The sequence below is a fragment of the Lontra canadensis genome, unplaced genomic scaffold (genome assembly GCF_010015895.1).
Source record: "Lontra canadensis isolate GAN:19392208 unplaced genomic scaffold, GSC_riverotter_1.0 scaffold68, whole genome shotgun sequence".
NCBI lineage: Eukaryota > Metazoa > Chordata > Mammalia > Carnivora > Mustelidae > Lontra > Lontra canadensis.
The window spans coordinates 1,887,016-1,914,853 of record NW_022631062.1 but is presented as its reverse complement, the minus strand read 5'-3'; positions in this window follow the sequence as shown (position 1 = coordinate 1,914,853).

Sequence of the window (27,838 nt, the reverse complement as noted above, 5' to 3'; positions counted from 1 at the left end):
AGACTCCAGCTACATCTTATCCCTCAGGGCTGATGAAAACCTTCCTCGCGACTACAAGATGTTTAATAGGCTTCTCAGTCCCCACACCTTGTCACTTTTAACAGATGGCTCACTATTCCCACATCTCTAGGAACAGGTTGGCAAACTCCAAACTCCACAGGCCAAACCCAGTTTACCGCATTTTTTTAATAGATAGAGTTTTATTGAGACATAGCCACACCCATTTCTTCACATACTGTCTATGGCTGGTTTTACTCTACGGTGGTAAGGCTGAGTGGTTGTGACAGAGTCGGGTGGCTGGTAAAGCCTAAAATATTTACTCTCTGGTCCTGTATTAGAAAAATTTCCTGACTCTTATTCCAGAATAATAAGGCCATTGGGTATTTCTTCTTGTCTGCTCCCTTCCAACCGATGAATTAATTAGCATTGGATCCTGTTCTTACTTCTTCCCATCAGTCCCCAAGGACGAGACATCTTTTCCCAAGGCTAACCCCTCAATCTCTGGATTCTGACTCTAACCCGTTTCTTCTCTGGAAACGTCATCAGTCACCCATTCACTTTTCTCTGTCTTTACATTCTAGACTCACTTCATCTCCATGGTATTACTCTCACGTGCATTCCCATCTATCTGATTCTCTGCATGTTTCCTTTATGACCTTCTAAATCTCGGTTATCCATGGCCCACTGCCCTGCTCACTACATACATTTACAGCATATTTTTATCTACTCTTAGGACCTCCACTGTAGCCTATGAACTATGCATCTCCAGCCTTAACTAACTCTTTCAGATGTACATATCCCACTGTGTGCTTAGAAAGCTTCATGTGGACTTTCTTTGGCCAGCTCAAGCTTAACATGACCAAAACCAGCCTCCTCAACTTCCCACTAGTACCACTCTGTCCAGTCTCCATCTTTACATCACCCACCAGTCCCTGAGCTGGCCATTTGAGAGTCATCCCTGACCTTCTTCTCATTGTCAGGTGACACAACCCACAGACTTCATTCCTAACTTAGTTTCCTGTTTCATATGTATTATGTGAGCCCGTGGTTTTTAGGGTTGCCCCAGCTAATCCCCAGGCCACGCATACACCATTCGGTATTATCCCCATTTAACAGGCAAGACTCAAAGCAGTGGAGTAATTTTCTCAAAGTCACTTAGCAAATACGTGATAAAAGCGAAGCCAGTATTAGATCCCAAGACTGCTGTGACCTCAAACCCTGTCCTCTCCCGCTCCACCACTGGCTGTTCTCTTAATAGGAATGGTGTGATAACCACCAAGTTATCTACCCAATAACCAACCCTTCCATTCCCCGTTCTGTTATCAGCCATGCAGTTTGGGGAGGGGGGGCGGGGTTGACTCCTCTCTCACAATCCCAAGTATGGCTGTAATTGTTATCCATTTGTTTGTATTGAGGTGAAATTCACATAACATGCAGTTAACTATTTTAAAGTGTACAATTGGGCAGGATTGAGTACCTTCACGATGTGGTGCCATCATCACCTCCAGTTAGTTCCAAAACATTTTCCTCACCTCCAAAGGAGACCGCATATGCAGGAAGCATTTATTCCTCATTGCTCCCAGCCTGAACTGTTGTAACCGCATCAGGATCACCTCCCTTGGGATTCAGCCTCAGCCAGGCTGAGCGTGGATGTCCCATGGCTAAAGAGATTGGTCCTGGAATGGGCATGGTGGCAGGCCAGAGCCAGGGCCCTGTGCCAAAAACATGAAGAGAATGTATAAGTAGCCAAGTTTTATTAACTTCAGGCAGCAAAAATGTCTTTTCACAGAAATAGGGGTGCTGTCCTGACCTCCAGCCTCCCATAGGACATGAGCCTCAAACCGAATTTGGTGCAATGAGGTCTGAAAGCAGATCTGCTGGGGGCTTCCAGAAAAGTGGTTCCTCCAGAAAGTATTTTCATCTGTCTACACTGCCATGAACGGCCCCACGAGCAATGAGATTACCTTGGTGGTTGAACTTCATTAGCTGTTCTCCCGCCTTCACTCGGACAGATCCGAGACCCGTTTGAAACGAGTCGGTAAATAATCAGCTTTTAACAGAGGCCGGATGGAGTGTGAGGTGTATGAAAACTCCGATATGAGTCACATAAAGCCAAGGCTCGGCTAAAATAGATCCTTTCATATTTGCCTTACACGTTTTTCTGCGTTTTCTAATTTTTCTCCAGTGGATCTGCATTGTTCTTCTAGTCAGAAAAAAAAAGAGACTGTGTGAGACCTAGGTTCGTGTCCGCCCATCAGTCCTTCACTTTGTGGGCCTTCTGCTCCTTAGGGGTCAAGGGAGAGGTCTGGGCTACGCAATGGCTAAATCGATTCCAATCCCGACAACCCAGAATTTGAGGACTCTCATGAAATCCGAGCAAGACTGAGGAGGGGACCACTAACAAAACAGTAATAATGTAGCCATAGAACTTTGCCTCGGCTTGCAAGGTACGTATTATTTTCTGTTTTCACGGATGATTCCGACAAGTTAAACAATTTCCTGGAGTCATTCCGGTTATGAGCCGCAGACCTGAGCTTGAGGCCCGGATCTGTAGGAGTTGAGAGAACATGTTTGTATTTCCAGTGCGTTTGCACGCAGGCGGAGGTAGGCCACGGGCTGTGGATGATGCTTTTCCAGAGCGAGGAGGAGAGCACCTGCTAGTGAGCGGGGCTGGACAGCAGGTGCGCCCCGGGGCCTCGCGGCCGGCTTATGGCCCAGGCAGCTACTGCGCATGCTCTCCGCCCTCCTCTGCGCGCCAAAGGCTGTTTCCTGTGATCCCCCGTGTGTCGGGGCCCCCGCGCTGTTTTTCTGGTGGCTTGAGGATGTTTGCTGTGCGGACAAGCCAAAGTGTCGGAAAGACCACGTTCTGGAAGCCCCAAGCAGCCAGATGACAAACGGGTGGACAGGAACGGCAGCTCCCTTGCCATCCTGGCGAGGCAAACTTGCCAGAATGCGCCCTCCCCCTCTTGGAGCCCCCGCTGCCCACGGCGGTGGCTGAGCTCAAGGCCAGCCTTTATTGTCTCCCTCCTCTTCCCTGCGGCTCAAGTCCTGCTCCCCCACCGCGAGCTCTCCCGGGACCACCTCCCAGGCAGCCTGCTTGCCTTCACGCCCTTGCCTCAGGACACACCCCCCCCCAGGTGACACCGGGACACCGTGAGGGGGGGTGGCACTCAGAAGACCCTTTATTTTATACAGAACTGAAAACCGGACGTCGCTCGTTCTAGTTTGTGAGCGGGTTTGATTTGTTATCCACAGACCAGAAATCCCTGCAGGTGAATTTGGGCAGGGGAGCCCGAGAGGCCGCGTCGTCCATGGAACGCGCATGGACCAGGTAACGGCTCTGGAGCTTTTCCCCAGACCACGTAGGCCCTGGCCACTGGGAACTGGAGGGAGAGCGTCCGCCGTGCTGCTTTATGGGCCCAAGGGCCGCTGGCTATGCAGGGGTGGAGCCACGGAGAAGAGGGCACGTGCGCCAGTGACGTACGCCCTTGGCCGCTGCGCAAGGCCGCGGAGCTTTCCTGCGTGCAGATCGCCGCTCTCCCTCTCCGTGTGCGGCTCTTCCGCCCACCGCCTTCCTCTCCTGCGCGCTGCTCCCGGACCCACGAGCGCGTGCTTCAGGGCCCCCGGAACCCTTGCCGCCTCTTAGTGATTTGGAAAGGGGATTCTTTCTGCTGTTCTGCGGCATATCCCCAGATACGCCTGGGAGCGCCCTCGAGGAACAGAGCAACCCAGAAAAAGGCAGATTCCCAGCCCTCTTGCTCTATTTGCACGGGCCGCCGTCAGGTGTCAGTACGTGCGCGTGTGCACACGTGCAAGCGAAGAGCCACGAGGAGTCGAGCATGATGAGCAAGGTAAGGGGGCGGGTGGAGGCGGCTGCCAATCAAGGCCATTGTGTTCACGTGGATGGTAGGGATTATGGCCCTAAATGTTGCTTATTTCCCATAATCGCTTGCTTTAAATTTGGGTCAAATTCGAGTGTGAAAGTGAGACGGAAGGTGGATTGGACAGCCCTGCCTTTAATCCCACTAACTGTGCTCTCCTGTATTAATACTTCTGCGCTACTCTAAGCCTGGAATTTTCTCTCAGGGCTCTCCCAGCAGCTCTGGCTCATCTCCATTCAGAGTAATGGGGTTGTTGCTTTCTACGGAGAGCTCCCTCTACTGACCTAACATTTCGCTTCTACGTAGACTCCTCAGGTCTCAAAGGCTCCAGGACTTTTCGGTATTTTTTATCTTTTTGGTCACTGTCTCACCTCACGTATCAAATCAGTCACTAACGGGGGCATTTGTCCTTTATGGCACCTTTCTAAATCGTATTTCCTTTTCCCTTTCTGCGGCCTTTGCCGGGTGCAGGTCTTCGTTAACAAGAGGACTTATTACCTAGGCTTATTACCTAGATTCTTACTCTAGCATCCTAATGGATTCCCTTAGTGGAGTTCGAGCACTTCCTCAAGGGCAGGAGCTTATTAATCTTCAAAAATGCTGATAATGACATGGCACAGCGGCAAGAGCAAGACTCTAAAACCTAAGTCGGCTCCCGTCATTCGTCTGTTCAAAACCTTCCAGGGACTCCCCATTCGGTTCATAGTATAAAAGTCTTTTTTATATGCAGTGTTTTAACTGATATGTAATTGACATAAAACACTCTTAGTTTCAGGGGCACCTGGGTGGCTCAGTGGGTGGAAGCCTCTGCCTTCAGCTGGGGTCATGGTCTCAGGCCCCGTGTGCGGCTCTCTGCTCCTGGGGGAGCCTGCTTCCTCCTCTCTCTCAGCCTGCCTCTCTGCCTACTTGTGATCTCTCTGTCAAATAAATAAATAAAATCTTAAAAAAAATACTATTAGTTTCAGCTGCATGATATAAGGATTCAACATTTGGATATATTGGGAAATGATCACAAGTCTGTTAACATCCGTCAGCACAGAGTTACAATTTTTTTTCTTGTGAGGAGAACTTTTAAGGTTTACTCTCTTTGCACCTTTAAAATATGCCAAACATTATTATTAACTATAGTCACCATCTGTACATTATATGGAAGTTTGTACCTTTTGACCCCCTTTACCTATTTGGCCCACCACCACCCGCCTCCCCAACCTTGCCTTTGGCAACCACCAATCTGTTCTCTGTGTTTGAGTTCAGGTTTTGCTTTTGGGGTTCTTTTGAGATTCCACATATAAATGAGATCACACAGTATGTGTCTTTCATACAGCCCTCAAGGTCCATCCATGTCACAAACAGCAAGATTTCCTTCTTTTTGTTTTTTAAAGATTTCATGTATTTATCTGAGAGAGAGCATGAGAGACAGCACGAGTTGGGAGTGGAGGGGGAGAGGGAGAAGCAAACTCCCCACTGAGAAAGGAGCCCAGATGGGGCTCAGTCCCAGGACCCTGAGATCACGACCTGAGCCAAAGGCAGACACTTAACTGAGTCATCCAGGTGCCCCAAGATTTCCTTTTTTAATTTATTTTATTTAAAAAAAAATTTCTCTTTTAAGATTGTATTTATTTGACAGAGATCACGAGTAGGTAGAGAGGCAAGGGGGTGGGGAGCAGGCTCCCCGCTGAGCAGAGAGCCCGATGCGGGGCTCCATCCCAGGACCCTGAGATCACGACCTGAGCCGAAAGTAGAGGCTTAACCCACTGAGCGGTCCAGGCGTCCCAAGATTTCCTTTTTATAAATGGCTGAATAATAATCACATTGCATTATACAGCTGACCCTTGAATGATGCCAAGATTAAAGGTGCTGACCCCCTGTGCAGGCAAAAATCCACATAATTTTTTTTACTTCCCCAAAACTGAACTACTAATTGGAAGCCTTACCAATAGCATGAAGAGTCAATTAACATGTATTTTGTATATTATATATATTATATACTATGTTCTTACAATAAGCAAAAGGAAATGCTGAGAAAATCATAAGGAAGAGAAAATACATTTATAGTACTGTACTATGTTTATCGAAAAAAATCCACATATAAGTGGACGCACGGAATTCAAACCCATGTAGTTCAAGAGTCAACCAACGGGGCCCCTGGGTGGCTAAGTCACTTAAGTGTCTGCCTGCCGCTGGAGTCATGATTCCCAGGGTCCTGGCATCTAGCCCCGAATCAGGCTCCCAGCCTAGAGGGCGCCTGCTTCTCCCTCTTCCTCGGCTGCTCCCCCTGCTTGTTCTCTGTCAAATAAATAAAATCTTTTTTTTTTTTTAAGGGTCAGCTGTATGTACCACATTTTATTCATCCATTCATCTATCGTTGGACACATAGGTTGCTACCGTGATGGCTTGGCTATTGTCAGTGATGCCACAGTGAACATGGGGGCGCATATGTCTTTTCAAGCCAGCATTTTCATTTCCTTTGGATAAATACCCAGAAGTGGGATTGCTGGATCATACAGTATTTCTGTTTTTAATTTTCTGAGGCACCTCCCTTTTGTTTTCCTTCTTGGGGGCACCGGTTCACATTCCCATCAGCAGGGCACAGGGTTCTCTCTTCTCCACATTCTCACCAACACCTGTTTTCTTATTTTTTTGGTGCTCGCCATTCTGACAGGTGTGAGGGGATAGCTCATTGTGGTTTTGATGTACATTTTCCTGACGATGAGTGATGTTGCGAGTCTTTCCGTATACCCATCGGCTATGTGTATGGTTTCTTTTTTTTTTTTTTTTAATGTCTGTCCATTTGCTATTGAGGTGTATGAGTTTTTTATGTATTTTGGATATTAACCCCTGATCAACTAGATGATTTGTCGTTATCTTCTCCCTCTCAGTAAGTTCCCCTTCCATTTTGTTGAGGGTTTGCTTTTTGCTGTGTGAAAGCCTTTTAGTTTGATGCAGTCCCATTTATTTATTTTTGGTTGTGTTGCCTTTTCTTCTGGGGTAAAATTGTTAAAAAAAAAAAAAATGTTGCCAAGGCTGATATCAAGGAGTTTGCCACCCAAGTTTTTTTCTTGGACTTTTGTGGTTTCAGGTGTTATGCTTAAGTCTTTTGTCCATCTTGAGTTAGTTTTTGTGTGTGGTTAAAATAGTGGTCGAGTTTCATTTTTCGTATAAGGCTGTGCAGTTATTCCAGCAATGTTATAAATTCCTATTATATATTCTTGGCACCAAACATTTATGTGGTTAGAAATTAATTGACCACATTTGTGTGGGTTTATTTCTGGGCTCTCTTACTCAGCTCTATTGATCTATGTGTGTGTTTCTATGCCAATACCGTACTGTTTTAATTCCTATAACTTTGTAATATAGCTTAAAATCAGGAAGTATAATGCTTCCAGCTCTGTTCGTCTTTCTCAAGATTATTTTGTTTATTTGGGATCTTTTGTGGTTCCATACACATTTTAAGATTGTTGTATTTCTGTAAAAAATGCCATTGGAATTTTGATAGGAATTGCATGGAATCTATACATCACATTGGGTAGTATGAACATTTTAATTATTAATTCTACCCATCCACAAGCATGGAATATCCTTCCTTTTGTGTCTTCTTCACTTTCTTTGTTCCTCATCTTGGGGGAAAAACATTCAGCTTTTTTACCATTGACTATGATGTTAGCTGTGTGCTTGTCGTGTATGACCTTTATTAAGTTGACTTACATTCCCTCCATACCCACTTTGCTGAAAGTGATCCTTAATGGATGTTGAATTTTGTCAAATGTTTTCTCCGCATATACTGAGATGATCATCTGACTTGTATCCTTCATTTTGTTAGTGACTGATTTGCAGACGTTGAACCATACTTCATCCCTGGAATAAATCCCATTTGATCACAGTGTATAATCCTTTTAATATATTGTTGAATTTGGTTTGCTAATATTTTGTTGAGGATTTTTGTGTCTGTGTTCATCAGGGATATTGGCCTGTAATTTTCTTGTTGTGTCCTTGTCTGGTTTTGATAGGGTAATTCCAGGCTCATAAAATGCGTTTGGAAGTATTCCCTCCTCTTTTTTGGAAAAGTTTGAGAAGGATTGATGTTAATTCTTCTTCTAAATGTTTGGTAGTATTCACCAATGAAGCTACCTGTCCTGGATTTTTCTTTGTTGGGAGGTTTTTTGTTTTGTTTTAAAGGTTTTATTTATGTACTTGACAGGCAGAGATCACAAGTAGGTGGAGAGGCAGGCAGAGAGATAGGAGGAAGCAGGCTCCCTGGGCTGGATCCCAGGACTCTGGGATCATGACCTGAGCTGAAGGTAGTAGAGGCTTCAAGCCACTGAGCCACCGAGGCACCCCAGGGGAGGTTTTTGATTATGGATTCAATCTTATGACTAGTAATTGGTCTCTTCATATTTTCTATTTCTGCATGATTCAATCTTGGTAGACTATGTTTCTTGGAATTTGTTGATTTCTTCTAGGTTCTCCAATTTTTTGGTGTATAACTGTTCATAATAGTCTCATATGATTTTGTATTTCTGTGGTATCTGTTGTAATGTCTTATCTTTCATTTTTTATTTTATTTGGGTCCTCTTTTTTCTCTTGCTGAGTCCAACTAAACATTATCAGTTTTATCTTTTCAAAAAACCAGCTCTTGGTTTCAAAAACACCCAACTTCTTAGTTTGATCTTTTCTGTTGCCTTTTTAGTCTCTATTTCATTTATTTTCACTCTGATCTTTGTTATTTCCTTCCTTCTACTAACTTTGGGCCTCATTTGTTCGTTTTCTAGTTCCTTGACATGTAAAGTTGTGTATTTGAGATCTTTCTTCTTTCTTTTCTTTTTTTTTTTTTAAACAATTTGTTTATTCTTTAAGTAAACTCTGTGCCCAGTGTGGGGCCCAAACTCACAACCCCAAGATCAAGAGTCACATGCTCTACCAACTGAGCCAGCCAGGTGCCCCTTCCTTATTTCTTGAGGTGGGCATTTATTGCTATGAACTTTCCCCTTAGAACTGCTTTTGCTGCATCCAGTAAGTTTTGGCGTGCTGCATTTCCATTTTCACTTGTCTTAAGGTTTTTTTTTTTTTATTTCTCTTTTGATTCCTTCTTTGATCCATTGATTGTTTAAGAATGTCTTTCAATCTCCATATGTCTGTGAATTTTCCAGGCTTCTTTTTGTAATTGATTTTAGACTACTGTGGTCAGAAAAGGTACTTGGTATGATTTCAGTCTTCCTAAATGGATACTGGAGAATGATCCATGTGCACGTGAGAAGAATGTATTCTGTTACTTTTGGATGGAGTATTCTAAATGTGCCTGTTTTTCCCTCCCAGGGTCCTTTTTTTTTTTTTTAACATTTTAAAAATTTAAATTCAATTAATTGACATATAACATATTATTAGTTTCAGAGGTAGCGTTCAGTGATTCATCAGTCTTAAATAATACCCAGTGCTCATTACATCACATGCCTTCCTTCATGTCTATCATCCATTATCCCATTCCTTGCCCCCCTCAGCAACACTCAGTTTGTTTCCTGTGATTAAGAGTCTCTTATGTCTAAATACACCTATTAAGTTCATCTTGTCCAACGTGTTGTTCAAGGTCAGTGTTCCCTTATTGACCTGTCTGAATGATCTCTCCATTGACGTAAGTGGTATTAAAAGACCCTATCATTTTTGCTGTCTGTTTCTCCTTTAGGTCTATTAAATTTTGCTTTATATATTTAAGTGTTTCTATGTGGAGTGCATAAATATTTACAAATGTTATATCCTCTTGTTGGATCGACCCCTTTATCATTATATAATGACCTTCTTTGTCTCTTTTTTATAGTCCTAAAGTCTATTTTGTCTGACAGAAATACAGCTACCCCAGCTTTCTCTTGGTTTCCATTTACACGGAATATTTTCCATCCCTTCACTTTTAGTCAGTCTTCACAACAGCTTACAAAGCCCTATGGTACCTCTCTGGGCTCGTCATCTACAGTGCCCACAGCTCAATCTTCTCCAGCACACCAACTTTGCTGTTCCACATACATTGCCACCATAGAACCTGTGTTCTAGTTGTTTCCTCTGGTTGGAATAGTCCTGTGGTAACCATCCTCCAAGATGGGCCCGAGTGAGTCTCACCCGCTGGTATTCAGGCTGAACAGAGCAACCAGTGTAACCAGTAGGACGCCAGCAATGATGGCTGCGACTTCTGAGGCTAGGTCATAAAAAGCATTATGATTTCTGTCTTGCTCTTTCTTGGACCACTGGCTCTGTGGGAAAGCCAACCACCCTGTCATGAGGATACTCACACAGCCCTGTGGAGAGGCCCAGGCGGAGAGGAACAAAGACCGCCCACTGACAGACACATTAGCCAGCCGACCATGCGGGTGAGCCCCCTTAACAGTAGATGCTCCTTCTCTAGTCACACCTTCTATGACTGCAGCCCCAGCCAACATCTTGACTACAGTCTTGGGAGACTTTCTGAGTCAGTTAAGCTGCTTCTGAATTCCTGACCCACAGGAATTATGAGAAAACAGATGCTTATTCTTGTTTAAAGCTTCTAAGTTCTGGGGTGATTTGTTTACCGGGGGTAGTTTATACAACCATGCCTCCCCCCCTCAATGCTGACTTGGTTAACGCCTTCACCTCCTTCAAATCCTTTCTCAAATCACACTTACCCAATGATGTGTACCCTCAGCATTCTATTTATTTCTTTATTTGAGAGAGAGTGCAAGCACGTAGAGGGGCAGACCCCCCCGCTGGGCAGAGAGCCTGATGCAGAGCTGGGTCCCAGGACCCTGGGATCCTGATCTGAGCTGAAGGTAGTAGCTTAACCAACGGAACCACCCAGGTGCCCATATCCTCAGCATTCTATTCAGTATTTTAATCTGTGCCCACTCTCTTGCCCTGCCAGCCAAACCACAGTTCCTTTTTACCCTGCTCTAATCTTCTTTTTCCCATAGTACTTACCACCTTCCAAAATAATATGTAATTTACGTCCGTATTGTGTTTTTTCTTGTCTAGTCCCTCGCATATAATAGAACTCACTTGGAAGCAGGGCTCTTTCTGTGTTCTAACCATTGATGGAGCCCAAGCACCTAGCAGAGTGTCTGGCACATATTAAGTGCTTGAGAAATGCTTGATATCACTCTGATCAAAAAAATCTTCAGTGCTTTCCAGGGCCTGTAGAATAAAGTCAAGGGTACATAATTCTCAAGATCCTTACCAACACGCCTTCTCCTTCTTCTGACCTATCTCTTGCCTCTTGTTTCCTTCGTATACATACCCTCCCTTTCTGCCAAGTTCACCTGCACACCATCTCTGCCCTGGTAGCTATCACTCAGAATACTTCCACGGCCGTCTTGGTGCTGGAGAATCTGACCTGCCCGTCCTGCTCTTGCCTCGTCCCTGCTGATTTCCGTATCTCCTTTCAGCAAGAGGAGACTCTGTTCTTAGTGAACCTGCACAGTACCTGGAGACCCCTCATTTACACTTGGCTTATATTGCCTCTGGGATTAATGACGTGTGTGTGGACTATACGTACATTGACAGCAAAGAATCATTCACCAATCTGATTCAACTCACACCATCCATGGGGCACTTGTTAAGAATTGGAATGCAGGGGCGCCTGGGTGGCTCAGTGGGTTAAAGCCTCTGCCTTCGGCTCAGGTCATGATCTCAGGGTCCTGGGATCGAGCCCCGCATCGGGCTCTCTGCTCAGCAGGGAGCCTGCTTCCCTCTCTCTGCCTGCCTCTCTGCCTACTTGTGATCTCTGTCAAATAAATAAATAAAATCTTTATTAAAAAAAAAAAGAACTGGAATGCAAAAGAAAAAAAAAGGGGGATACAAAAAGTAGGAAAAGGCCCCTATCCTCAGTGTTTTGTGTAGAAGAGAAATGTAGCCACAGTGAAAGCAGCAGAGAAGAGGAGCCTGTGAAGGGCATGAGAACGAGAGGCTGAAGGGGCAGACAGCCAGCCGGAGGCAGGTGGGGAAGCCCAGAGAGCAGACGAGGCCAGGAAGCAGTCCTCAACTGTCAGCAATGCCACAGGCAGGTCAGGGCAAAGGACAGCTGAAAAGTAGCCACTGGGTGGCAGTGAGGAGGTCACCACCCTTCTTGTGGAAGGTTCCATCCAAAGGCTCCCTGGTCCCATTTCCAGGGCACACAAAAGGTCTGCATTCCCAGACCTCTGCGCAGTTCCGTTGAGGCCTTGTGACTGGTTGCTGACCGCTGGGATGTGGGAGGACGTGATGTATGCCTAGTCAGGAAACTTTTTTTTTTTTTAATATTTTATTTATCTGTCAGCACACAAGCAGGGAGAGGGGCAGAGGGAGAAAGAAGCAGGCTCCCCGCTGAACAGGGAGCCAGATGCGGGGCTCAATCCTAGGACCCTGGGATCATGACCTGAGCTGAAAGCAGACACTTAGACTGAGCCCCTCAGGCGCCCCTAGTTGGGAAACTTTCTACACAATCCTTTACTGCCTGGCAGGTTTTTTGGTGGGCAGAAAGCAAAGCATCCAGCGTGGAACTTAAAGGGAAGAAGGAAGAAACAAGCAAGTGAGGACAATCTAGACGATCTCCAGCAAGATGTGTCATTTGTCAACATTTCCGGTCGCAGTGGGAATGGATGAGCGCTTTTTTGGTTTTGAGGGAGTGAAATGGAGGTTCTGGCTGAGCCTCGAGCATTGTATCCTTCTGTAAAGAGCTTCCTTATTCTTTTTTTTATTTTTAAGATTTTATTTATTTGTCAGAGAGAGAGAGATAGAGTACACAAGCAGGCAGAGGCAGAGAGAGAAGCAGGCTCCCCACTGAGCAAGGAGCCCGCTGTGGGACTCCATCCCAGGACCCTAGGATCATGACCTGAGCTGATGGCAGCGGCTTAACCCACTGAGCCACTCAGGCGTCCCACGAGCTTCCTTATTCTTGTTCACAGATGCCTCGCATTCCACTGTGTGAATATACAGTACTTTATTAATCACTAGTTAACTAATCACCAATCAGCTAGTTAACTAATCACTAATCAACATTTAGACTGTTTTAAATCTTTAGCTACTGAAGGGCTGCGGGATGAAACACCCCAAAATCGGCCATTTTGGCATAAAGATTATTTCAAGTTAAAAGTAATAAAAAGCCAGCAGGGCAGGAAAGGTGCTCTGCTGCCTAGTGACTGCCTAAATTTACATTGGAAAGGAGAGCCTGCCCGCAGGAGGGGAAGTTGGAACAGAGGCCCCTTTAGGAAGGAACTCATCTGCATTATATAGAACCATCTTGTTTTTCCAAACATCTCCTTTCACCTCTTGCTAATGAGTTTTCTCCCCTTTGTGTCAGCAGGCCCCTTCTTTTTTCCTTTGCTCACAGAAGCTTCTTGGTGCCTCACTGTCTTTGGAATTCCGTGTCTGTGTGGCTTCCTCGTTTGTACATATGTTAAATTTGATTTTCTCCCGTGAATCTGCCCCATGTCAGTTTGATTCTAAGTCCAGCTAGAAGAGCATTAGGGCAGAGGAAGATTTTCCTCCTCAATACTATTTTAAACATATAGTCCATTTTATGTATATATTCTATATGTATTCTAGTATTCTATAATATATAACTTTAAATTTACCAATTTCACATGACTGTATCAAGTTCATGGACTTCAGATTTTACTGTATGCACACTGATAAAATATGGATGGATTTTAAGTGAAAAACACAATACCAGGGGCGCCTGGGTGGCTCAGTGGGTTAAACCGCTGCCTTCGGCTCAGGTCATGATCTCAGGGTCCCGGGATCGAGCCCCGCATCGGGCTCTCTGCTCAGCAGGGAGCCTGCTTCCTCCTCTCTTTCTGCCTGCCTCTCTGCCTACTTCTGATCTCTCTCTGTGTCAAATAAATAAATAAAATCTTTAAAAAAATTATAAAAAAAAAACCACAATACCATTTATTTCGTCCAGTGAGGTCACCTAGATTGAAAACAAGCCCATGAGAAAGATGGAGAATGACCACAAAAAGAACAAAGAAGATAAAAATTATGTTTATTAAGAAATTTGACTGTGCGTCAAAACAGAAACAGCCTTCCTTACGCAGATGTCAATAGTGGAGTCTGGTGGGGCATGGGGTAACTAGGGGATGAGCATTGAGGACGGCGCGGGATGGAGTGAGCATTGGTGTGATTACACAACTGATGAATCACTGAACTTTATCTCTGAAACAAACAACTAATACACTGTTTGTTAATTGAATTTAAATTTTTTTTAAAAATAGAGTCTGTGTCCCAAAGTAAAGCAGTTTCCCTGACACTGTCCGAGCTTCTAGAATTTGGATCACATGCTACCTACTGCAGCTTGCCTGGGTGGGCCCTGACAAGAGAAAGAAGCCAGTTGTGTTCTTTCATCAAATGCTTTTCACACCAAGGCCGGTCTGCTACTTAGCAAACATAGAACCAGTCAGCCTCTAAAGCCCCAGCTTATCAAAACCCCATTTCTACGAGTTTAAAGACTGGTCCAGATTTTTCCAAGTTCTGAAAGCGGTGCCTCCAAGGAGGGCTGGAGCAGTCCCATGAGAACCATTTACTTAAGTCACTAGAAGACTGTTTAAATTTCTAAGTCTTGCCAGTGTCGGTTTCAATTCATGCAGGACCTACCTAATATTTGAGGCCTGACGAAGATTGCCTGGAGAATGGTTTGCTAGGGGTGGGAGTTGGGCCACTGTGATAGGGAGTGTGGTTCTTCATTTCTTTTACCATTGCATGGTTTCATTTTAGAAAACTAGATTTTGTAACCCCCGACCCATCTGTTGGCCACATGAGGGTCAAACCCAGATCCATATGAATTAGAATGATTTTGCATCTAACTCGGGAAATTAGGCAATTAAAAGAAAGGCAAACCTCAGGGAAAATTTTGCTTCTTACAGATACCTATTAATTGTAGTGTCTGATAAGTGAGCCTCAGATCCGAGTCTGGGGGCCCTGGTGTGTTCTTGGCTCTCACCAGCATGCTGCTTCCTGTGGGAAATGCAGAGTTCCAGTCCCTCCTGGTTCAAAATAATGTCACGTGTGTTAAAGAACCAAAGCTTTGATTGCTAGCTGCTCACAAGGAGGCCACCATGTACGTGAGAACCGCTGGGGTCCGGCTTTTCAGATACAGAATTATAATTCTTCAGAGGATATTCGCATTCATTTTTTTCCCTAGTTTTGTGAAGTTCCCATGATACGTGATCTGAAAATTGTTTCTTTGAGCTTTCAGGAGCAGCCACTGTCCTGGCCTCGTTCAGGTGATACCATTCTCGGGACATGTAACGCGTGTCCCCTTGTTCAGTCACGTGGACATTTGGGGAGATGAGCTGATTGAGTTCAACTCAGTTACTTCTTGCTATTATAGGCCCTGGAAACACAAAGCGTGGATTCCATGCCTTCCATATCCTGACCCTGATCCTGGACCCAAGTTCAGGAGCATGACTAGTTCAGGACCCCCAGATGACTTGTTTACTCAGAGAACCTTCCAGGTCAGGAAAAGAAACTGATGGCCATCTGGTCCTTTGAAACTTTCACAGAAAGAGTGACTCACTTCAGTTCCTTTTTTTGTTGATGATGATGATCTGTATTGTATCACATTCCATAGAACCACTCCTGACTGAGCTCCTGTTCTAGAAACTTCAAACTTGGGGAGAGAAACCTGAAATATGCTTGTGTTATAAACAAAGGAGACCCCAAAAGTCTTTATGTCCCACCCCAGGGCCAGAGACATGAAAGAGGGCCTTCCCAGGCCAGTGGGACCCCTGATATGCCTAGTCACAATTGCAGACCAAAAAATGCCATTACACGAATGCCTGGGTGGCTCTGTCCGCGAGGCATCTGCCTTCGGCTCAGGTCATGATCCCAGAGTCCTAGGATGGATCCCTGCATCAGGCTCCCTGCTCCATGGGGAGTCTTGCTTCTCCCTCTACCTGCTGCTCATGCTCTCTCGCGTGTGCTCTCTCACAAATAAAATCTTTCTTTTTTTTTTTTAAGATTTTATTTATTTATTTTTTTGACACAGAGAGAGAGAGATACCACAAGTAGCAGAGCAGCAGGTTGGGGGGGGTGGGAGCAAGCTCCCCGCTGAGCAGAGAGCCTGATGCGGGGCTCGATCCCAGGACCCTGGGACCATGACCTGAGCCGAAGGCAGAGGCTCAACCCACTGAGCCACCCAGGCGCCACTCTTTTTTTTTTTTTTTTTTTTTTTAAATGCCATTATATTCTGGCCCCAAAATGCAGTTCCCATCCTCCACGGCCAGGTAAATAATGAATGAGCAATACTCAGCCTACCACTGCAGAAAACTTCTGGTCCGTTTTCGATGGCATTTATCTATTGTGCCGTCACCTGTAGCTTCATTCGAAGGCAGACGTGTTGACTCTTACTGGAACTGTCACAGAATTTTAAATGCTTGTTAAATATTGCTAAAACAGGGGCGCCTGGGTGGCTCAGTGGCTTAAGCATATGCCTTCGGCTCAAGTCATGATCTCAGGGTCCTGGAATCGAGCCCCGCATCAGGTTCTCTGCTCAGCAGCGAGCCTGCTTCCCCTCTCTCTCTGCCTGCCTCTCTGCCTACTTGTGATCTCTGCCTGTCAAATAAAAAAATCTTAAAAAAATATATTGCTAAAACAATGTGAGCATGTGACAGTGAATCACAGCTGTTAAACCAGCCCCACTTCCTCCCCATCTCTTAATCAAGTTTCTGTTCCGTGAGCGTAGCCAGGAAGCTCAAATACGTCTGTCCTGTGCTTTCTTCCTCCCACTATGATCGGGAACACTCCTGACCACGTGATGGAGTGAGATGTCAAGCGAGCTGCTTTTTCTGCTTTCTCCGTGGCCTACCCTTGCTCTCCTCTAGGCAGGTAGCCTCGGTTCCTTCAGGGGAGTGATGACGCGGGCAAATGCATGAACCCGGTAGCTGTGACTACCCCAGAGCCGAGGTCTGGGCATGACACGAAGACCCGGCAGAATGCGTGGCAGAGAAGGGCCCCTGTTGCTCCACACTCAAGCCTGAAGAAGACGCCCTGGGATGTGGAGCAGGAGGAGAGCCCGAAGGCAGCTGAGAATCGGTTCGATGCCGGTGAGTCCCTGACGAGGCCTGGGCCCTCCAGCAGGCCGAGTCAGGGCAGACCGGAGGGCGTCACATGGGGCCAGCCCGGTTCGGAGATCCAGATGCAAAGGGTGCCTGTGCCCTGTCCATGGTTAAAACTGTAGTGGGGGGGCGCCTGGGTGGCTCAGTGGGTTGAGCCTCTGCCTTCGGCTCAGGTCATGGTCCCAGGGTCCTGGCATCAAGCCCTGCATCAGGCTCTCTGCTCAGCAGGGAGCCTGCTTCCTCCTCTCTCTCTGCCTGACTCTCTGCCTACTTGTGATCTCTGCCTGTCAAATAAATAAATAAAATCTTAAAAAAAATTAATAAAAAATAAAAATTAAAAAACAAAAAACCTGTAGTGGGTGGGAAGGCCCCGGGGTTCCCTGTTTTAGCTTGCTGAGGAAGAGGAAGACACATCCATTTGTGGGGTCTATAGGAAGGGTAAGGCAGCCTCCAAGAGTTTCTCAGAGCCCTGAGATGGCCGAGAATCACAGAATGTTCCTCCAAGCCAGGGAGGCGTATGGTCATGGTACCATAAGCCAGTGAACCGCTCAAGTCTTTTTTTTCTTTAAGATTTTATTTATTTATCTGAGTGAGAGAGAGAGAGAGAGAGAGATCACGAACAAGGGGAAAGGGTAGAGGGAGAAGCAGACTCTCCATTGAGCCAGAAGCCCAGTGTGGGACTCGATCCCAGGATTCTGGGATCATGACCTGAACTGAAAGCAGATGCTTAAATGACTGAGCCACCCAGGCGCCCTGAGCCTCAGGAAGTCTTAAAGTTGGGAACATAGGGAGACAGTGGTGACAGGAATGCCCAGACACCAAAGAGCGGAGGAGAATAAGGGCGCTCGGTGGGCACCAGGACAAAGAGCCCCAGTGGTGGGGGTTGGGTCCTATCCCTCTGCGGAAGGAGCCCGAGATAGCAGGCCGACCTTCCTTCCTCCAGGAGAAAGGAACCAAAGGACGTTAGATTCTGTTACTTGACATTTTATTCAGGGGCTAAGATTCCCAGCAGAAATCTACAAATACAGGCATGCTTTGTTCTATTGTGCTTTCCTGTCCTGTGCCTCAGATGCTGAGGTTTTATTTTTGCATAATGAAGGTCTGTGGCAACCCTGCGTTGAGCAATTCTTGGGCGCCCTTTTTCCAACAGCGTCCACTCGCTTCCTGTCTCTCTGTCACGTTTTGGTGATTCTCACAATATTTCAAAACTTTTTCTTTATTATTCTCTGTGTTATGGTGATCTGTGATGTGCTTTTATGCCTTGCTGAAAGTTCAGATGATGGTTAGCATTTTTTTAAAACCAGAAAGTATTATTTGATTAAGGTACATACATTGGGGGTTTTTTTGTTGTTGTTGTTTTTAAAGGCATAACGCTATTGCACGCTTCATTGACTATGGTACGGTGTAAACAGAACTTTCTATGCAGTGGGAAGCAAAACATTCACTTGACTGGCTTCATTATGATATTCGCCTTGTCGCGATGGTCTGGAATCGCTCCTGCAGTATCTCCGAGGTGTGCCTGTCCCTGGTTTCCCAGCAAAGTGAGCTGTGTTCTCTTCAGCAGGGCCATGAAGTCAGTTCTGAGGATGAACGAGCCACAGCAAGCAGAAGGGGAAGGAAAAACACAGGACGTGCAGAAGGAAGAAAGGGACACTGAGGGTGAAGTACACTGCTTGGTAGGTCCCAGACATGGGAGCAAAAAGGCGGTGGAAGAACAGGAAAGGGAGGAAGCAGGGGGTCAAGGGCTCGTGGACCTGCGGGACCTGATTATTTTGAACTCAGCCTTCATTTCCGCGATGGAAGAGCTAGGTTATTTAGGTGAGGGAGTACTTAGTGGAGGAGGTACTAGGACGTGTGGTTACCTTCTCTCGGCCTGTGAGAGTCAGGGAGGGGCTGGCCATCTCAAGGGCAGGCCTACATGAGAGCTCATGTTCAAGTGCACGAACTGGTACTTTGCACTTAGCTCAGGCCCAGAACTCCGTTTACCCATAGTCAGCTCTCAGTAGATGTTGTAAACTCCCAAACCGACCAATATACTTCCCTCTGGTCATTCTTGTCTAAGTTGAGAATTAATTTACCATGGCTTCCTGAGTTTAAGGAGAGTAATTCTCAAAAGCATCCCTGGGGGAAAAAGAAAGGCGTCATCTCATAATTGATTTTATATAAAGTCTCATATCACAGGGTCCTCCCTGAATTATTTTAAAAATTAAGTATTTTGAGTGAAAGGCAAAATAGCCTGATATTTTTACAGGATCGCAGGGTTCTCGTCTCACAGAGTCAAACAGTGACCCTCTCAGACACAAAGGGGTGAAGTGAAGTGAAAGTTTCTGAAGTGAAGGTGAGAGCAGAAAGGAAAGAAAAAGCTCTGTGGGGGGAGAGGGGTCCCCAATGGGTTGCCACTGGCGGGGGGGGTTTAGGTCGGTCTTTTATTGAAAACTTGACCAGGGAGCTTGTGGCCTTGAGACTCCTGGGCGGTCTTGGTCTGAGCAGGGACAACAGAAAACACCCTTAATGACTGACTTCTATGAGGTTTGGTCCATTTCTGCAATCACACTGTAGCCGCCAGAGGCAAATACTCCCTCACATCGGGGACCAGGTGGCCTGGTCTCCTCCCTCATCTCTTGTTCACTCTTTCAGAGCCTAGTCATGGGCCCCCTTCTCTCCCCGCCTGTACCTTAACCCTCTCCTTACTCAGAATGACTTACTCAGTATTAATCTTGGAGACCTATAAAAGTCAGTGAAAGAGGTCCCTAGTGAGAAGGAGTAGAACAGCTGCTGATGCAGATGGGCCGTGATTCCCGTGCATATGGTAATATCTAACATGTTTTGACTGTTCATGGGGGCCAAGCACTGGCCAGGCCCGTATATCTGCTCATATTTGCTCATTAATCCTCCCAAAACACCTCTGAGGTTGGTGCTAATACCCCCATTTTGCAGAGGAGAAAACTGAGGCACAGAAAGGCTAAGTACCTTGCCGTGGTCATAGACCGTGGAGCGGGAGAGCCAGGGAAGAGCCACAGGCAGGCTGACTGTGAGGCCCACGCTCCGGCCCCTGCACCAGCCGCCTCTCACAGCCTTGGTCAGTGCGTGTGAGTGTGAACGAGCCCTGGCAGCAGCTCTCTAAAAGCAATGGAGGAGGCGCGCCTGAGTGGCTCATTTGGTTAAGCATCTGACTCTTGATTTCGGCTCAGGTCATGATCTCGAGGTCTTAGGATCGAGTCCCATGCCGGGGCCCCACACTCAGCGGGGAGTCTGCTTCTCTCTCTCCCTCCCCCAGCTTGTGCTCTCTCTCTCAAATCAATAAATAAAATCTTTAAAAATAAGTAAATAAATAAAGGGCCACCTGGGTGGCTCAGTGGGTTAAGCCTCTGCCTTCGGCTCAGGTCATGATCCCTGGGTCCTGGGATCGAGCCCCGCATTGGGCTCTCTTCTCTGCAGGGAGCCTGCTTCCCACCCCCCTGCCTGTCTCTCTGCCTACTTGTGATCTCTCTCTGTCTTTCAAACAAATAAAATCTTTAAAAAAACAAAAAAAAACAAGATAGAAAGGAAGTGAATAGAAATCTGGAAGATTCCTTTAGCTGACTCAAAAGCGCCTCCCAGAATGACGAAGACCTCACTGTTAGAAGATGCATGTGGAGAATCTGAAGAAAATATCTTCTGTAAAATGTGAACAGGACAGCATTCTAAAGTCACGTTTTACGTTACACGCGTATTTAATTTAATAGTTGGTTCTCAACTGAAAGTACTCTTGCCCCCCACGGGACATTTTGGCCCTGTCCGAAAACGTTTTTCACGCTCAGAAGTTGGGAGGAGGTCGCTGCTGAAATCCAGTGGGTTCTATTTCTGCGTCCCTAGACTCCGTAACACTCAGCCTTGAGAATGAACAGTTCATGGGGCTGTGACGTCACTTGGGATCAGACATAACCCATGACTGATGTAGGAAAATATCTCTCCAAGCATGTCCGGAGATCACTAGTTGAGCGAGACACCCCTAGAGCATGGCTTGCACCGTCCAATGATTTGGGAGAATGCTACGTATCAGCTTCTTCCTCTTGGCAGTAGACGGGAGTATGTTCAATTCTCTTGAGAAGTCCTGGGAGATGCTGTGCTTTGTTTAATCCAGAACTTTCCAAATTTAGTTGATCATGGACGCTTTTACCAAGATTTCTGATGAGGAGAGGGCAGGATGCTTCCGCTGTCGTCATGCTTGACTGTTGACGTGTTGAAATACATTTCGTTATGAATTACTCTCATCTTACTCCTTCTTATGTTACTACTAGAGCAGCATGCCATCTGTTGATGGTAAGAAAAAGGTATGTGATTGCACTGTCCTGAGTTTCACTGAAGGACAGGAAAGTGGCTGTAAACCATGTGTCCTAAGAGAGGTGACAGGTCCAGTCAGGTGGCGAGCCACTGTGCAGTAGTGTGACTCTGCACAACGGGAGAGTGATGGCCTAGGCTGCCCACCAGCAGAGATGCGCCTGGAATGAGTGAACAGAAAGTTCTGGAAACAGAAATTGTACCATCATATTGTTTCCAAAGCATTTACCCTTTTGGTTCACGTTCACCAGTCTCTGAAGGGCAATGGAGTGATGGTATGAGACGTGTTTCTCGTGAACCCTCCTTTCCCTTAAACTGCGTAGACACAACCCCATAGCACAAAGTTTAAATGGTCCCCCTGGAGACCATGGGATATTTTGGAAGGAGAATTGGCCAAGAAGCTAGGAAACATCAGAACAAAAACATCAGCCTTATTCTTAAGGATTAAGACCTTTTACATTTCTTGAAACATAGTTTTACTCATCTCCTCCACCAGACTTTGTTGAAACAAAATGCGACTCTTTAAAAGAATCAGATCAACCCCGGAAGAATTCAGGTTTTCCACAAAAGGGAGAAGCATTTTCAAAAGTGAGAAGTTAAAGGAGCTTGGGAGGCCTGGCTCCTGCCCTTCTAGTGAGGCTGCTGGATGTCCTTGAGACTGTCAGCTCACTTTTCTGTTTTCCCTGTCTGTAAAAGAGGGAAGAAAATGTGTTTTCTGCTTTTCTCAGGGTTGCTCTGAAGGTAAAATAATGCCTAATAATACATCTTTTCCATCCTGAAGAATGTGAATATTTCTGGAGATTTCTGTGTTGGGCCTCCGACTAATTCAGATTCCTCAGTTTGGTCACTGCCAAGTAATCTCGGTGACTTGCTAATTACGCCAAAGCAGTATGGCTTCCTCCCTCTGGACGAGGCCAGTAGAGAAACCAGATAGTTCTGGAATTTACATCCAGATGTGTTCATCACGCTTTCCAGTTTATACTTAACTGCAATGGTATTTCTCCATTTCCCAAATGAACCAGGAAATAGAAATGTTTCCACGTACAGCATTGTATACTCGGCCACAGCAAACGTGAACCTCGACCGGGAGAGGTTTCTGGATGCTTGGAACGTTCTTTCCCAGACAAACTGGAGCTGTTACCTCTGAGCAATTTTTTTCCTTTCTTTGTTTCTTTCCCTTGTCCAAAGACTTCCTGGCAAAGACCACAAGGGACACCTGTAGTTGACATGAACCTGGTTGGACACGTTGGGCTTACTGGGCTTTATGACGAGACCGCCCACACTGGGGCGCCACTGGGCAGCTCATGAAGAGGCTTTCCAGAAGGCCTTACTTGAGAATTTGGGCTTGTGTTAGGTGACTTGGAGAGTTGCAAAAAGTGGGGTCTTGCTTTCGAATAGTTGCTGTGAAGAAGTGAGGACAGTTCTGTGATGAGGTATCTTAGATCCGATCTTATGTATAAAGCAGAAGGACTAAATCAAAGCCAAAGCTACACTTGGTAGAAGCAATCGTCAGTCATATTCGCCGGGAGAGGGACATGTGTGGTCATTTTGGGGACCTTACAAGGGTCAGGTTTTGTCTTCTGTATCCACACGTGACTATGGGGCAGTCTTATTTTTCATGTGGCTCCACCCTGGTCACAGAGTGGGTGGCCCTGTGTGACATTGCTGCTCCAGAACATGTTCATGTTGAACAGGACCGTGCCAAGACCCAGCTGTGTGTACCAGACCATTCCAGCAACATCAAAGCCTCACCGACAGCGTCAGGCTCTCAGGGGTACTTTTCTTTTTCCTAACTCTTTGTCGTGAAATCGAGGGCGAGTACAAATCCCTACACACAACAGAAGCAGGGCTTAGTGAATTTTTACAAGAGAAACACCTTTATAACCACCGTGCTCCAAGAGACGGAGCCCTGCCAGCCAGTCCCGAAGGCCCGCGGCTCCCTGGTCTCAGTCACAGCCCCAAAAGGAGCCATCAGACTTTCACAGCAATCACCTCCTGGTGTGTCTTTACCATTCTGTCACACAGTATCTCTCCCTAGACATTGTTGGTTGGTCTTATTTTATTTTTAAAAACTTGATGTATCTTTTGACTCTTTTTTTGAGGAAAAAAAAAAAAATTTTTTTAAGTAGGCTCCGTGCCCAACATGGGGCTTAAACTCATGACCCCAAGATCAAGAGTCACATGTTCTGTGGACTGAGCCAGCCGGGGGCCCCCAAAATCTTAGTTGAATCTTTTTGAATCCATGGGTTTCCTCTCTGTCCCTTTGTTGTCTTATGATTTATCTGTTGAAATATCAAGGCCATTCAACCTGTAACATTTCCCATTGTCTGGATTCTGCTATTTTCTATTTTAGGGCAGTCTGACCCTGACCTCTATCTTCTTTATTTCTCTCCGCTGTCATCTGGATCCAGAGGTCTGAATGGACTCAAGTTCAGTGTCTTTGGCAAGTGCGCAGGCAATGTTCTGTTCTTTCCTCGGGAGGCATGTTTCATCTCATTGTCCCTTGAGTTATTTTTATAAGAAAAATGTCTGCTGTCTGGCTTCAGGTGTGAGATACTGACTTAAACAGCCATTCCCCCACCCCCCAAGGAGGCCAGCTGGAAACCCGGAGAACGTTGCCAAGGAAGGCTCTGTGGAGCACGGAGGGTCAGAAGCAGATCCTGGGATTATACTAAATGTCTCCTTCCCTTACATTTCTGTGAATAATTTCCCTTTCTCACCAGTTGTACATGTAATGGGGAAATGCCTGTCATTCAGAAAACCTTAAAATAGAGCATGGCAACATCTGGCATAGATCACACTTCCTTATGATAAGATGACAAACGTCTGGCTGTTAACAAGGCGAAGACGTAGGCATGGGAGCCAGTGAACTAGAACATAGGATCCTGTGCCCGCAACACATAAAGTACTTGATTGTTTCAGAGATAGTACCTGCTGGAAGTAGCTACTCCCCTTAGGGCTCAGTGGAGGAGATTGGGGTTATCTGAACGGGGAAGATTGTAGGAATGTCCCCATGGGGCTGTCACCCAGCTCTCTGGGCGGGGTTCCTGTCTGATCTCAGGGCTCCAATGGGGCTGAGCAGGTGTGACAGCCTTCTGTGTCACAGTGTGACATCAGGTCTTCTGATGTAGGGAAAAAACAGCTTGAAATGGACCCAGCTGCTAGGGCCAAGGGGAGGGACCATTCCTGGGGGAGATGCTCACAGAAACCACAATAAACAAGGAGCATCCTTCTCCCTCCTCCGGTGTCCCTCCCATGTCCCCTCGAAGAAAAGTCTAGCAGGGAGCAACCGGCAAAGCGGAAATGTGGCGGTGTGAAATTGGGGCAGAGACAACAGCTTCACAGTCGGCACACTTCCCTTCGTTCTTCTATGCTAGATGTCGCTGGTTGCCCTTGTTCACTGTGAAAAGGGTCAGCTTAGTCTTCTGAAGCTTGTTTATGAATCCAAAGTTGTTCTCCCACAAGGGGTTATGGGCTGTGATGCATGTTTTGGCTACACCCAGCTCTTAAAGAGCACTCCTGGTTTCAGTGTGTCCGGTAACCTGTAACCGGGGCTTGGGATTTCCCAGTACCTGGCTGGTGAGCGTTCCGCTCTTCCTCTGGAAAAAAGTTCTTACACGTGCCAGTCTCGTGTAAAATTCTTGAGCCTGTGGTCTGTGAGCCACACCATCATGGACTGGTTCCCGAGGCCTTTAGTGCCCATCCTCAGATCTCTCTTTTTTTTTTTTAAGATTTTATTTATTTATTTGACAGATCACAAGTAGGCAAAGAGGCAGGCAGAGAGAGAGAGGGAGAAGCAGGCTCCCCGCTGAGCAGAGAGCCCAATGTGGGGCTCGATCCCAGGACCCTGGGATCACAACCTGAGCCGAAGGCAGAGGCTTTAACCCACTGAGCCACCCAGGCGCCCCCATCCACAAATCTCTTAATAGCTTAGGAGCCCTGGCCATGTCTTTGGTGGGAACTTGAACTTTCCCAGAAGAGACAAGTCCTCGTCTGCCCCTTTCCTTTCTGTGTTGAAGACTGAAAAGAGGCTTCTGCTTTGAACCATGAGCTTGGATCCCAAACAGGCGGTCGTGGAATCCTGGGCACTTTGTGGAGTAATTCATTTGGGATAAGTTGGTAAGTACTGATGTACCTAGTGCTCTCATCCAACACTGAATTATTAAGTCTTTATTGGACACTTAGGTGCTAAGCACTATTTTAAACCTTGATGGTACAGTAGTGACAGATGACATCCTGCCCTCATGGCGTTTGCCTTCTAGCAGAAGAAATTTACAACAGACAGGTAACTGCACAAACAGAAAGCAGACACAGGGGTAGCAAGTGACATGGGGGCCTATTTCAGAGAGGGGACATCTAGGCAGACATCTGCGCCAAGCTAGTGGTGTCTAGAGGCCGTTCTCCTGCATTTCTGCCCATTTGAGCAAAGGCATGGACAGCCTTTGTTCTGGGTTATCTTTCTTCCTAGGATGTCGGGAGACCATCCAGCTTTGGAATCCAGAGATAGTGTGTCGCTCTGGGACAAAGGGCAGACTTCCTTCAAGATCAGGATAATGAAGACAATGGGTCCCTCCAGGGCAAAGGTGGGCAGGTTTGCTTGCTGCCCCCTTGGCCCATTAGGGGGTTCCAAACCATGGCGCAGCTCAGCGTGCACAGCGGGCACCCGGGGCCCACCTCCACATCAGCCCGTGGGACTTGGGGACTCGTGCCGCCTGTTGTGCTCGGCTCTGTCCCAGGAGGCTCTGCAGTGTGTCTGCCCGCACGGAACTGGGCACATCTCAGACAGTGCAGTCTCAGCCACTTTGGACAATTGGCTGGGTCTCCGAGACGGAAGCAGGAGGCCTTGGGTTATCAGGAGCACCAACAAAACCGTTATTGCAGTAACGGCTCAAGATTGCCTTCCTGATGAGATTAAAATCAAGACTGTTTTGAAACAGGACCGGCTTAGTCAAAGAAAAATTCTTCTGGCTATTGCTAAACATTTGAGATCGTGAAGAAAAGATAAGCTTCAGGCATCGTCTGCACATCTGCAGGACTGAATCAAGGACTTGCAGAGAAGTCCCAATGGAGGCTTGAAAATGCTTAGCTTATCTAACACTTTCTTTGGCGGTGAAGGGGGTTCTGGCGGCATTGGGTCCTAGGAGCAAGTCAGGCGGACTTTTTAAGAAATCTCTTTATTTTTCCATGCTGGACAATTACACAGAATAATAGGAAATCAGTTTGGCAGCCAAGCCCCTTAACAAATCACATCAAGGTGAGGAAGAACAAAATCGTTTCCATAGATCGAATTTAGTCTCCAAGCAACAGTTTTTAACAACAGTAGAACAGTGTAGCGGGATTCAGCCATCAGAATTTACCCCAAGTCTTTCTAAATTTGTAACGGGTCACCTGGGTGGCTCAGTCGGTTGAGCATTCAACTCTTGGCTTCGGCTCAGGTCCTGATCTCAGGGTCCTGGGATCGAGCCCCAGCCCCACAGTCAGGCTTTGTGCCCCGCCTGCTTGAGCATTCTCTCTCTCTCTCTCTCTGCCCCTACCCTTGCTCGCACGTGCACTCTTTCTCTCAAATAAATAAATCTTTTATTAGATGATAGATAGATTGATTCATAACAGGTTCACCTGTATCTACCTGACAAACCTCAGATATATTATGACTGTATAGATCCTGTGCTCTCTCTCCAGGAATGCCCAGCATTTCCCTGTAGCTTTAAACTCACACATCCAGCCCCAGTAACGATGGATACACATCATGACACCGTTGTCCAAACCCACAGAATGTAGCACACCAACAGCGAACCCTCCTGTCAACTGTGGAGTCCGGTGATGATGTCAGTGCAGGCTCGTTGACTGTAACAGATGTGCACTCTGCTGGGATGGCGGACTGTGGGGGGAGGCTGTGCGTGGGGATAGGGCCGGTGGGGGGGGGGGTGTACAGGAAACCTCCGTACCCTCCTCTTGGTTTGGCCATGAGCCTAAAATCTCTGAAAAATGTGATGTCTTAAAAAAAAAAAATCCAGCCCCACAGGGAGAAGGGCTAGAGTAAGTGGGCAGTTATCTGTGCAACTCTGAATGTAAGACTCAAAGAGAACCCAGATCAGCTTGCAACTGCCAGATTTTCCAGGCTCCATCTCATTGCTCCAGCAAGCTGGTAACAACAGTTAGGGGAGTACCAGGGTACTGGAAATTCACAAACATTAAGTGGCAACAGAGACGTTTCTCCCGCCACCTCATTCCCCAGAATACCCCAGGTCACTTCGTGTTTACTGTGTCCATTTCACAAACTAAAGGTGGTGATCAGAGAACAAAAGGTGTACAGCTAAGAGGGCTGGGGTGAGCCACAAAAAGCCACTGAGCCCCAAAAGAAAGTTGCGATGAAACTGCTGATGGTCAGGTGTGGCAATGAACTTTTAGCAGCTTTACTGACATACACTTTCGTATCCTAAAATGATCCTACTTGAAATGAACGGTACAATGCTTTTTCATAAATCTACTGAGTTGTGCCACCATCCCCACAATCCAGATGAAGAACATTTCTGTCTTCCCCAAAAGATCCCTGCTACCCAAATGCAGTTACCCCCACACCCGCCCCCAGCC